The sequence below is a fragment of the Balaenoptera acutorostrata genome, chromosome 14 (genome assembly GCF_949987535.1).
Source record: "Balaenoptera acutorostrata chromosome 14, mBalAcu1.1, whole genome shotgun sequence".
In the NCBI taxonomy this organism is placed as follows: Eukaryota; Metazoa; Chordata; class Mammalia; order Artiodactyla; family Balaenopteridae; genus Balaenoptera; species Balaenoptera acutorostrata.
Genome location: NC_080077.1, coordinates 93,370,312 through 93,383,972, shown reverse-complemented (window position 1 = coordinate 93,383,972; position 13,661 = coordinate 93,370,312).

Below are 13,661 nucleotides of genomic sequence, written 5' to 3'. Positions count from 1 at the left end.
CATGACCTCACTCATCACAATGCCCCTTGACCCCTGTAATCACAATGTTCCATGGCCCTTGTCATCACAGTGCTCCAAGCCTTTGTCATCACGCTGCTCCATGGAAACTGTAATCACAATGCTCCATGCCCTTGTCTTCACTGGGCTCCACAACTCTTGTCATTATACTGCTCCATGTCCATTTCATCACCATGCTCCATGACACTTGTCATCACAATTCGCCATGACCATTGTCATCACAATGCTCCATGAAACATGTCATCACAGGGTCCCAGGACACATGTCATCACAATGATCCATTACCACTTTCATCACAATGTTCCATGACCACTGTCATCTCAATGCTCCATGGCCTTTGTATTCACAATGCTCCATGGCCCCTGTAATCACAGTGCTCCATAACACCTTTCATCATAATGCTCCATGACCACTGCCATCTCAATGCCCCATGACGCCTGTCATCACAATACTCCAAGGCCCCTCTCATCACAATGCTCCATGACACTTGTCATCACATTGCTCCATAACACCTGTCATCACAGTGTTCCGTGCCCATGTCATCACAATGCTCCATGTCCCCTATAATCACAATGCTCCATGCCTTTTTCCTCACAATGCTCCAGAATTCTTGTCATCACAATGTTCCATGACCGTGGCATCACAGTGCTCCATGGCCCTTGTCATCACAATGCTCCAGAATTTTTGTCATCACAATGTTCCATGACCGTGTCATCACAATGCCACATGACCCTGGTCATCACAGTTCTCCATGACCTTTGTCATCACAATGCTCTATGTCGGTTTTCATCACAATTCTCAATGACCACTTTAATCACTATGCTCGCTGACCATTTTCATCACATTTCTCTATTGTCATTACAATTCCCCATGGCCCCTTTCTTCACAATGCTCCATGATGCCTGTCATCACAATGCTCCATGGATTTTGTTATCACAATGTTCCAGGACCAGTTTCATCACAATACTCCATCCCCCTTGTCATCATGGTGCACAATGAAACCTTTCATTACAATGCTCCATGACACTTGTCATCACAATGCTCCATGGCCTTTATCATCACAATGCTCCCAGGCACTTTTCATCACGATGTTCCATGAAAATTTTCATCACAATGCTCCATGACCATTGTCATCACAATAGTCCATACCCTTGTCAGCACAATGCTGCATACTCCCTGTCATCACAATTCTCCATGACTGCTGTCACCACAATAATCCAGGACAATTTTCATAATAATGCTTCATGCCCCCAGTCATCACAGTGCTCCATGATACCTTTCATCACAATTCCTAGATGATCAATGTCATGACAATGCCCCATGTCACCTGTCATCACAATTCGCTATGACCCTTGTCATCACAATACTCGATGAACCGTGTCATCACAGTGTGCCAGGACACATGTCATCACAATGATCCATGACTACTTTCATCACAATGCCCCAATACACCTGTCATCACAATGCTCCATGGCTCCTGTTATCATATTGCTCCATGATCTCTTTCATCACAATGTTCCATGACCACTGTCATCACCATGCTTCATGACGCCTGTCATCTCAGTGCTCCATGGCCCCTTTCATCACAATGCTCCATGAACCCAGTCATCACAATGTTCCCTGCCCTTTTCATCACAATGCTCCATGGGCACTCTCATCACAATGCTCCATGCCAATGTCATCAAAATGCCCCATGACACTTGTCATCACAATGCTCCATGGCCTTTGTCATCACAATGTTCCATGGCCCCTATCATCACAGTGCTCCATGATACCTTTCTTCACAATTCTAGATGACCACTGTCATCACAATGCCCCATGACAGATGTCATCACAATTCGCCATGGTCCTTGTCATCACAATGCTCCATGAACTGTGTCATCACAAGGTTCCAGGACACTTGTCATCACAAAGTTCCATGATCACTTTCATCACAATGCTCCATGAACCCTGTCATCTCAATGCTCCATAGCCTTTGTATTCACAATGCTCCATGGTCCCTGTAATCACAGTGCTCCATGACCCCTTTCATCACAATGCTCCAAGACCGCTGTCATCACAATGCCCCATGACGCCTGCCATCACAAATCTCCAAGGCCTCTCTTACCAAAAACCACCGTGATCCATCTCAGCACAATGTTCCATGACACTTTTCATCACAATGCTCCATGGGCACTCTCATCACAATGCTCCATGCCCTTGTCAACAAAATGCTCCAGAACTCTTGTCATCATAATGCTCCATGCCAATGTCATCAAAATGCCCCATGACACTTGTCATCACAATGCTCCATGGCCTTTGTCATCACAATGCTCCATGACCCCTGTCATCACAAAGTTCTCTGCCCATATCATCACAAGGTTCCTTGTCACCTTTAATCACAATGCTCCATGCCCTTTCATCACAATGCTCCAGAATTCTTGTCATCGCAATGTTCCTTGACCGTGTCATCACAATGCTCCATGACCCTTGTCATCACAAAGCTCCATGACCCCTGTCATCACAATGATCCATGACTCCTTTCCTCACAGTGCTCCAGTACACTTTTCATCACAATGCTCCATGCCATTGTCAGCACAGTGTTCCTTGGACCCTGTCATCAAAATGCTCCATCCCCTTTTCATCACAATGCCCCAGATATCCTATCATTACAATGCTCCATGCCCGTGTCAACACAATGCTCCATGACCCCTGACATCAAAATGCTTTATGAGCCTTGTTATCAGAATGTTCCATGACCCCTGTTATCAAAATGATCCATGACCTTTGTGATCAAAATGCTGCATGATACATTTTATCCCAATTCTCTGTGACCGCTGTCATCACAATGCTCCAGGACAATTTTCATCACAATGCTCTATGCCCCCTGTCATCACAGTGCCCCATAACCCCTGTAATCACAATGCTCCATGACCCTGTCATCACAATGCTACATGACACCTGTCATCACATTGCTCCATGGCCTATGTATTCACAATGCTCCATGGACACTGTAATCACACTGCTCCATGTTCCCTTTCAACACAATGCTCCATGACCCCTGTCATCACAACGTTCCATGAAAGTTGTCATCAAAATGCTCCATGACCCCGCTCACCACAAGTTTCCCTGCCCTTGTCATCACAATGCTCCATGACCCATGTAATCACAATGGTACATGGCCTTGTCACCACAATGCTCCATGGTCTCTTTCATCACCATGCTCCATGGTCTTTCTCATCACAATGCTCTATGACCCCTGTCATCACAATGCTCCACGCCGTTGTCATCACAATGCTCCATGGCCCCTGTAATCACAATGCTCCATTCACTTTTCATCACAATGCTCCAGAACCCTTGTCCTCATAATGCTCCATTCCCGTGTCATCCCATTGCTCAATGACACTTGTCATCAAAATGTTCCTTGGCCTTTGTCATCACAGTGCTCCATGATACCTTTAATCAAAATTCTACATCACCACTGTCATCACAATGCAAGATGACCAATGTCATCACAATGCCCCATGACACGTGTCATCACAATTCGCCTTGGCCCTTGTCATCTCAATGCTGTATGAACCGTGTCATCACTAGGTTCCAGGACACTTGTCATCACAGTGATCCATGACCACTTTCATCACAATGCTCCATGACCTCTCTTATCTCAATGCTCCATGGCCTTTGTATTCACAATGTTCTATTGTCCCGATAATCGCGTTGCTCCATGAACACTTTCATCACAATGCTCCTTGACCACTGTCACCATAATGCCCCATGACGTCTCTCATCACTGTGCTCCAAGGCCACTCTCATCAAAATGCTCCATGATCTGTGTCAGCACAATATTGCCTGACACTTGTCATCACAATGCTCCATGATCCCTGTAATCACAATGATCCCTGCCAATGTCATCACAATGCTCCATGTCTCCTGTAATCACAATGCTCCATGCCCTTGTCATCACAATGCTCCAGGTCTGTTGTCATTACCATGCTTCATGCCCGTGTCATCACAATGCTCCATGATTATTGTCTTCAAAATGCTCCATGGCCCATGTCATCACAGTGCTCCATGACCCCTGTCATCACAATGCTCTATGGCCTTTGTCATCACAATGCTCTGTGACCCCTGTCAACACAATGCCTGATGACCACTGTCATCAAAATGCTAAATGGCACTTGTCATCACAATGCTCTATGATGCCTGTCATCACTATTCTCCATGTCACTTGTTATCACAATGCTCCATGGCCCCTGTATGCAGAGTGCTCCATGAACCATTTCATCTCAATACTCCATGACCTCACTCATCACAATGCCCCTTGACCCCTGTAATCACAATGTTCCATGGCCCTTGTCATCACAGTGCTCCAAGCCTTTGTCATCACGCTGCTCCATGGAAACTGTAATCACAATGCTCCATGCCCTTGTCTTCACTGGGCTCCACAACTCTTGTCATTATACTGCTCCATGTCCATTTCATCACCATGCTCCATGACACTTGTCATCACAATTCGCCATGACCATTGTCATCACAATGCTCCATCAAACATGTCATCACAGGGTCCCAGGACACATGTCATCACAATGATCCATTACCACTTTCATCACAATGTTCCATGACCACTGTCATCTCAATGCTCCATGGCCTTTGTATTCACAATGCTCCATGGCCCCTGTAATCACAGTGCTCCATAACACCTTTCATCATAATGCTCCATGACCACTGCCATCTCAATGCCCCATGACGCCTGTCATCACAATACTCCAAGGCCCCTCTCATCACAATGCTCCATGACACTTGTCATCACATTGCTCCATAACACCTGTCATCACAGTGTTCCGTGCCCATGTCATCACAATGCTCCATGTCCCCTATAATCACAATGCTCCATGCCTTTTTCCTCACAATGCTCCAGAATTCTTGTCATCACAATGTTCCATGACCGTGGCATCACAGTGCTCCATGGCCCTTGTCATCACAATGCTCCAGAATTTTTGTCATCACAATGTTCCATGACCGTGTCATCACAATGCCACATGACCCTGGTCATCACAGTTCTCCATGACCTTTGTCATCACAATGCTCTATGTCGGTTTTCATCACAATTCTCAATGACCACTTTAATCACTATGCTCGCTGACCATTTTCATCACATTTCTCTATTGTCATTACAATTCCCCATGGCCCCTTTCTTCACAATGCTCCATGATGCCTGTCATCACAATGCTCCATGGATTTTGTTATCACAATGTTCCAGGACCAGTTTCATCACAATACTCCATCCCCCTTGTCATCATGGTGCACAATGAAACCTTTCATTACAATGCTCCATGACACTTGTCATCACAATGCTCCATGGCCTTTATCATCACAATGCTCCCAGGCACTTTTCATCACGATGTTCCATGAAAATTTTCATCACAATGCTCCATGACCATTGTCATCACAATAGTCCATACCCTTGTCAGCACAATGCTGCATACTCCCTGTCATCACAATTCTCCATGACTGCTGTCACCACAATAATCCAGGACAATTTTCATAATAATGCTTCATGCCCCCAGTCATCACAGTGCTCCATGATACCTTTCATCACAATTCCTAGATGATCAATGTCATGACAATGCCCCATGTCACCTGTCATCACAATTCGCTATGACCCTTGTCATCACAATACTCGATGAACCGTGTCATCACAGTGTGCCAGGACACATGTCATCACAATGATCCATGACTACTTTCATCACAATGCCCCAATACACCTGTCATCACAATGCTCCATGGCTCCTGTTATCATATTGCTCCATGATCTCTTTCATCACAATGTTCCATGACCACTGTCATCACCATGCTTCATGACGCCTGTCATCTCAGTGCTCCATGGCCCCTTTCATCACAATGCTCCATGAACCCAGTCATCACAATGTTCCCTGCCCTTTTCATCACAATGCTCCATGGGCACTCTCATCACAATGCTCCATGCCAATGTCATCAAAATGCCCCATGACACTTGTCATCACAATGCTCCATGGCCTTTGTCATCACAATGTTCCATGGCCCCTATCATCACAGTGCTCCATGATACCTTTCTTCACAATTCTAGATGACCACTGTCATCACAATGCCCCATGACAGATGTCATCACAATTCGCCATGGTCCTTGTCATCACAATGCTCCATGAACTGTGTCATCACAAGGTTCCAGGACACTTGTCATCACAAAGTTCCATGATCACTTTCATCACAATGCTCCATGAACCCTGTCATCTCAATGCTCCATAGCCTTTGTATTCACAATGCTCCATGGTCCCTGTAATCACAGTGCTCCATGACCCCTTTCATCACAATGCTCCAAGACCGCTGTCATCACAATGCCCCATGACGCCTGCCATCACAAATCTCCAAGGCCTCTCTTACCAAAAACCACCGTGATCCATCTCAGCACAATGTTCCATGACACTTTTCATCACAATGCTCCATGGGCACTCTCATCACAATGCTCCATGCCCTTGTCAACAAAATGCTCCAGAACTCTTGTCATCATAATGCTCCATGCCAATGTCATCAAAATGCCCCATGACACTTGTCATCACAATGCTCCATGGCCTTTGTCATCACAATGCTCCATGACCCCTGTCATCACAAAGTTCTCTGCCCATATCATCACAAGGTTCCTTGTCACCTTTAATCACAATGCTCCATGCCCTTTCATCACAATGCTCCAGAATTCTTGTCATCGCAATGTTCCTTGACCGTGTCATCACAATGCTCCATGACCCTTGTCATCACAAAGCTCCATGACCCCTGTCATCACAATGATCCATGACTCCTTTCCTCACAGTGCTCCAGTACACTTTTCATCACAATGCTCCATGCCATTGTCAGCACAGTGTTCCTTGGACCCTGTCATCAAAATGCTCCATCCCCTTTTCATCACAATGCCCCAGATATCCTATCATTACAATGCTCCATGCCCGTGTCAACACAATGCTCCATGACCCCTGACATCAAAATGCTTTATGAGCCTTGTTATCAGAATGTTCCATGACCCCTGTTATCAAAATGATCCATGACCGTTGTGATCACAATGCTGCATGATACATTTTATCCCAATTCTCTGTGACCGCTGTCATCACAATGCTCCAGGACAATTTTCATCACAATGCTCTATGCCCCCTGTCATCACAGTGCCCCATAACCCCTGTAATCACAATGCTCCATGACCCTGTCATCACAATGCTACATGACACCTGTCATCACATTGCTCCATGGCCTATGTATTCACAATGCTCCATGGACACTGTAATCACACTGCTCCATGTTCCCTTTCAACACAATGCTCCATGACCCCTGTCATCACAACGTTCCATGAAAGTTGTCATCAAAATGCTCCATGACCCCGCTCACCACAAGTTTCCCTGCCCTTGTCATCACAATGCTCCATGACCCATGTAATCACAATGGTACATGGCCTTGTCACCACAATGCTCCATGGTCTCTTTCATCACCATGCTCCATGGTCTTTCTCATCACAATGCTCTATGACCCCTGTCATCACAATGCTCCACGCCGTTGTCATCACAATGCTCCATGGCCCCTGTAATCACAATGCTCCATTCACTTTTCATCACAATGCTCCAGAACCCTTGTCCTCATAATGCTCCATTCCCGTGTCATCCCATTGCTCAATGACACTTGTCATCAAAATGTTCCTTGGCCTTTGTCATCACAGTGCTCCATGATACCTTTAATCAAAATTCTACATCACCACTGTCATCACAATGCAAGATGACCAATGTCATCACAATGCCCCATGACACGTGTCATCACAATTCGCCTTGGCCCTTGTCATCTCAATGCTGTATGAACCGTGTCATCACTAGGTTCCAGGACACTTGTCATCACAGTGATCCATGACCACTTTCATCACAATGCTCCATGACCTCTCTTATCTCAATGCTCCATGGCCTTTGTATTCACAATGTTCTATTGTCCCGATAATCGCGTTGCTCCATGAACACTTTCATCACAATGCTCCTTGACCACTGTCACCATAATGCCCCATGACGTCTCTCATCACTGTGCTCCAAGGCCACTCTCATCAAAATGCTCCATGATCTGTGTCAGCACAATATTGCCTGACACTTGTCATCACAATGCTCCATGATCCCTGTAATCACAATGATCCCTGCCAATGTCATCACAATGCTCCATGTCTCCTGTAATCACAATGCTCCATGCCCTTGTCATCACAATGCTCCAGGTCTGTTGTCATTACCATGCTTCATGCCCGTGTCATCACAATGCTCCATGATTATTGTCTTCAAAATGCTCCATGGCCCATGTCATCACAGTGCTCCATGACCCCTGTCATCACAATGCTCTATGGCCTTTGTCATCACAATGCTCTGTGACCCCTGTCAACACAATGCCTGATGACCACTGTCATCAAAATGCTAAATGGCACTTGTCATCACAATGCTCTATGATGCCTGTCATCACTATTCTCCATGTCACTTGTTATCACAATGCTCCATGGCCCCTGTATGCAGAGTGCTCCATGAACCATTTCATCTCAATACTCCATGACCTCACTCATCACAATGCCCCTTGACCCCTGTAATCACAATGTTCCATGGCCCTTGTCATCACAGTGCTCCAAGCCTTTGTCATCACACTGCTCCATGGAAACTGTAATCACAATGCTCCATGCCCTTGTCTTCACTGGGCTCCACAACTCTTGTCATTATACTGCTCCATGTCCATTTCATCACCATGCTCCATGACACTTGTCATCACAATTCGCCATGACCATTGTCATCACAATGCTCCATGAAACATGTCATCACAGGGTCCCAGGACACATGTCATCACAATGATCCATTACCACTTTCATCACAATGTTCCATGACCACTGTCATCTCAATGCTCCATGGCCTTTGTATTCACAATGCTCCATGGCCCCTGTAATCACAGTGCTCCATAACACCTTTCATCATAATGCTCCATGACCACTGCCATCTCAATGCCCCATGACGCCTGTCATCACAATACTCCAAGGCCCCTCTCATCACAATGCTCCATGACACTTGTCATCACATTGCTCCATAACACCTGTCATCACAGTGTTCCGTGCCCATGTCATCACAATGCTCCATGTCCCCTATAATCACAATGCTCCATGCCTTTTTCCTCACAATGCTCCAGAATTCTTGTCATCACAATGTTCCATGACCGTGGCATCACAGTGCTCCATGGCCCTTGTCATCACAATGCTCCAGAATTTTTGTCATCACAATGTTCCATGACCGTGTCATCACAATGCCACATGACCCTGGTCATCACAGTTCTCCATGACCTTTGTCATCACAATGCTCTATGTCGGTTTTCATCACAATTCTCAATGACCACTTTAATCACTATGCTCGCTGACCATTTTCATCACATTTCTCTATTGTCATTACAATTCCCCATGGCCCCTTTCTTCACAATGCTCCATGATGCCTGTCATCACAATGCTCCATGGATTTTGTTATCACAATGTTCCAGGACCAGTTTCATCACAATACTCCATCCCCCTTGTCATCATGGTGCACAATGAAACCTTTCATTACAATGCTCCATGACACTTGTCATCACAATGCTCCATGGCCTTTATCATCACAATGCTCCCAGGCACTTTTCATCACGATGTTCCATGAAAATTTTCATCACAATGCTCCATGACCATTGTCATCACAATAGTCCATACCCTTGTCAGCACAATGCTGCATACTCCCTGTCATCACAATTCTCCATGACTGCTGTCACCACAATAATCCAGGACAATTTTCATAATAATGCTTCATGCCCCCAGTCATCACAGTGCTCCATGATACCTTTCATCACAATTCCTAGATGATCAATGTCATGACAATGCCCCATGTCACCTGTCATCACAATTCGCTATGACCCTTGTCATCACAATACTCGATGAACCGTGTCATCACAGTGTGCCAGGACACATGTCATCACAATGATCCATGACTACTTTCATCACAATGCCCCAATACACCTGTCATCACAATGCTCCATGGCTCCTGTTATCATATTGCTCCATGATCTCTTTCATCACAATGTTCCATGACCACTGTCATCACCATGCTTCATGACGCCTGTCATCTCAGTGCTCCATGGCCCCTTTCATCACAATGCTCCATGAACCCAGTCATCACAATGTTCCCTGCCCTTTTCATCACAATGCTCCATGGGCACTCTCATCACAATGCTCCATGCCAATGTCATCAAAATGCCCCATGACACTTGTCATCACAATGCTCCATGGCCTTTGTCATCACAATGTTCCATGGCCCCTATCATCACAGTGCTCCATGATACCTTTCTTCACAATTCTAGATGACCACTGTCATCACAATGCCCCATGACAGATGTCATCACAATTCGCCATGGTCCTTGTCATCACAATGCTCCATGAACTGTGTCATCACAAGGTTCCAGGACACTTGTCATCACAAAGTTCCATGATCACTTTCATCACAATGCTCCATGAACCCTGTCATCTCAATGCTCCATAGCCTTTGTATTCACAATGCTCCATGGTCCCTGTAATCACAGTGCTCCATGACCCCTTTCATCACAATGCTCCAAGACCGCTGTCATCACAATGCCCCATGACGCCTGCCATCACAAATCTCCAAGGCCTCTCTTACCAAAAAGCACCGTGATCCCTCTCAGCACAATGTTCCATGACACTTTTCATCACAATGCTCCATGGGCACTCTCATCACAATGCTCCATGCCCTTGTCAACAAAATGCTCCAGAACTCTTGTCATCATAATGCTCCATGCCAATGTCATCAAAATGCCCCATGACACTTGTCATCACAATGCTCCATGGCCTTTGTCATCACAATGCTCCATGACCCCTGTCATCACAAAGTTCTCTGCCCATATCATCACAAGGTTCCTTGTCACCTTTAATCACAATGCTCCATGCCCTTTCATCACAATGCTCCAGAATTCTTGTCATCGCAATGTTCCTTGACCGTGTCATCACAATGCTCCATGACCCTTGTCATCACAAAGCTCCATGACCCCTGTCATCACAATGATCCATGACTCCTTTCCTCACAGTGCTCCAGTACACTTTTCATCACAATGCTCCATGCCATTGTCAGCACAGTGTTCCTTGGACCCTGTCATCAAAATGCTCCATCCCCTTTTCATCACAATGCCCCAGATATCCTATCATTACAATGCTCCATGCCCGTGTCAACACAATGCTCCATGACCCCTGACATCAAAATGCTTTATGAGCCTTGTTATCAGAATGTTCCATGACCCCTGTTATCAAAATGATCCATGACCTTTGTGATCAAAATGCTGCATGATACATTTTATCCCAATTCTCTGTGACCGCTGTCATCACAATGCTCCAGGACAATTTTCATCACAATGCTCTATGCCCCCTGTCATCACAGTGCCCCATAACCCCTGTAATCACAATGCTCCATGACCCTGTCATCACAATGCTACATGACACCTGTCATCACATTGCTCCATGGCCTATGTATTCACAATGCTCCATGGACACTGTAATCACACTGCTCCATGTTCCCTTTCAACACAATGCTCCATGACCCCTGTCATCACAACGTTCCATGAAAGTTGTCATCAAAATGCTCCATGACCCCGCTCACCACAAGTTTCCCTGCCCTTGTCATCACAATGCTCCATGACCCATGTAATCACAATGGTACATGGCCTTGTCACCACAATGCTCCATGGTCTCTTTCATCACCATGCTCCATGGTCTTTCTCATCACAATGCTCTATGACCCCTGTCATCACAATGCTCCACGCCGTTGTCATCACAATGCTCCATGGCCCCTGTAATCACAATGCTCCATTCACTTTTCATCACAATGCTCCAGAACCCTTGTCCTCATAATGCTCCATTCCCGTGTCATCCCATTGCTCAATGACACTTGTCATCAAAATGTTCCTTGGCCTTTGTCATCACAGTGCTCCATGATACCTTTAATCAAAATTCTACATCACCACTGTCATCACAATGCAAGATGACCAATGTCATCACAATGCCCCATGACACGTGTCATCACAATTCGCCTTGGCCCTTGTCATCTCAATGCTGTATGAACCGTGTCATCACTAGGTTCCAGGACACTTGTCATCACAGTGATCCATGACCACTTTCATCACAATGCTCCATGACCTCTCTTATCTCAATGCTCCATGGCCTTTGTATTCACAATGTTCTATTGTCCCGATAATCGCGTTGCTCCATGAACACTTTCATCACAATGCTCCTTGACCACTGTCACCATAATGCCCCATGACGTCTCTCATCACTGTGCTCCAAGGCCACTCTCATCAAAATGCTCCATGATCTGTGTCAGCACAATATTGCCTGACACTTGTCATCACAATGCTCCATGATCCCTGTAATCACAATGATCCCTGCCAATGTCATCACAATGCTCTATGTCTCCTGTATTCACAATGCTCCATGCCCTTGTCATCACAATGCTCCAGGTGTGTTGTCATTACCATGCTTCATGCCCGTGTCATCACAATGCTCCATGATTATTGTCTTCAAAATGCTCCATGGCCCATGTCATCACAGTGCTCCATGACCCCTGTCATCACAATGCTCTATGGCCTTTGTCATCACAATGCTCTGTGACCCCTGTCAACACAATGCCTGATGACCACTGTCATCAAAATGCTAAATGGCACTTGTCATCACAATGCTCTATGATGCCTGTCATCACTATTCTCCATGTCACTTGTTATAACAATGCTCCATGGCCCCTGTATGCACAGTGCTCCATGAACCATTTCATCTCAATGCTCCATGACCTCACTCATCACAATGCCCCTTGACCCCTGTAATCACAATGTTCCATGGCCCTTGTCATCACAGTGCTCCAAGCCTTTGTCATCACACTGCTCCATGGAACCTGTAATCACAATGCTCCATGCCGTTGTCATCACTGGGCTCCACAACTCTTGTCATTATACTGCTCCATGTCCATTTCATCACCATGCTCCATGACACTTGTCATCACAATTCGCCATGACCATTGTCATCACAATGCTCCATGAAACATGTCATCACAGGGTCCCAGGACACATGTCATCACAATGATCCATTACCACTTTCATCACAAAGTTCCATGACCACTGTCATCTCAATGCTCCATGGCCTTTGTATTCACAATGCTCCATGGCCCCTGTAATCACAGTGCTCCATAACACCTTTCATCATAATGCTCCATGACCACTGCCATCTCAATGCCCCATGACGCCTGTCATCACAATACTCCAAGGCCCCTCTCATCACAATGCTCCATGACACTTGTCATCACATTGCTCCATAACACCTGTCATCACAGTGTTCCGTGCCCATGTCATCACAATGCTCCATGTCCCCTATAATCACAATGCTCCATGCCTTTTTCCTCACAATGCTCCAGAATTCTTGTCATCACAATGTTCCATGACCGTGGCATCACAGTGCTCCATGGCCCTTGTCATCACAATGCTCCAGAATTTTTGTCATCCCAATGTTCCATGACCGTGTCATCACAATGCCACATGACCCTGGTCATCACAGTTCTCCATGACCTTTGTCATCA